Here is a 1,468-nt window from a genome sequence, read left to right on the forward strand (position 1 = left end):
AGTACAAATATGTGTGTATTAAATAAGCAAATAAATACTTAGATTATAAAGTTTTATTTATTTAGTTAAAAATGTCAAAAAATATTTTTTTATAATTAATCTAATTCATTTTCATAGCGCTCAAAATCCAAAGTTTTTTTTGGCGAACCGCCACTGGATATAATGGTTTTATTACACACAAGTCAAGATGAAATGTTTCTTTTCGATTACTTTTCTATGTTTGCCGACATCTTTCGAACACGAATAATCCGTTTTACTTGTTGACAATAAGCAATGATGAAAAAATACACGCAGAGCTAACACCGAGGAACATAATTTTTTGTAAACCCTTAGAAATATACACGTCAGATCGATCATGCAATTTGCGAAGATAGGTATTATATAAATGTATACGTACGATATTAATAAATGGTAACGTGAATCTTTCACGATTCTTTTTTTTTATTACAGAACTTTAATATAATAGATCTATCAATCACGCGGTGTATCGGTCGAAGCACCTGAGAACTTTGGATATCTAAATGTCACCCATTGTGAAGCTTTTCAAAATAACATGGAAGCCAGTGACGCATTTTTACACCCTAGGATGTGATCCACATATATGTATATAAAAGGATATTGCGATCGTTTGAATAATATACCCATTATTTTCACATTTATTGATAACGGAAAAGTATTCGAGATTTAATGAATGGAATTATTGCATTACATCTTTTTACTCAAAATATATTAAAATATTTTTTTCTTCGTTATTTCTAAATTATACTAAAAAGATATCATATAATTTAAATGACATATTCCTAATAAATATAAAAAAGCCCTTTAATGCTAAATAAAGATTTTTTGTGATATATTTATAAATAATATCAACAGTCATTTTCGGACATGATAAACCACAATTATAACATATTCATTTTTAGTTCCATCCAACATCGCTTTGGTGATGACGAATCTATATGTGTCAAAGGTGACACGCCAAGACATTTTGCTTGACACGCATCGTTTACGGAAAGTTAGAATCAGTGCAAATCAGGAAACGAAATATCTGAGGTTGTTATAAAATAAATCTGTGACCAAAGCATTGATGTGTTTAAAGTTGTGACAGTGACGACATATGAGGCACCCAATATTGTAGTAAATAAATATGGGATTTGTGAAATTGTTTATGGAAGCTATTAGATGTCAACTTGTTTCATTTTATTGCATTATATATCAACAAATGTTGTGTGCCAAGCAGGCCTGCTGGGAGGGAATGGGAGAGATGGGACAAATTCCTGGGGCCCGTTCTCCTTGAGGGGCTCGGGAAAAAATCATATTAAAAAATATTTATAAAAAAAAAAGTGACAAAAAAATCGAATAACGAATCTGAACTAAACTATTTTTTTTGCTATGTATGTATTTCAGGTATAATTTTTTTTTTTTTTTATAAATACTAAAAGAAATAAAATAAGTGGAACGTTGATTTTAA

The sequence above is a fragment of the Plectrocnemia conspersa genome, unplaced genomic scaffold, assembly GCF_051122295.1.
Source record: "Plectrocnemia conspersa isolate PC_06_02 unplaced genomic scaffold, ASM5112229v1 ptg000001l, whole genome shotgun sequence".
NCBI lineage: Eukaryota > Metazoa > Arthropoda > Insecta > Trichoptera > Polycentropodidae > Plectrocnemia > Plectrocnemia conspersa.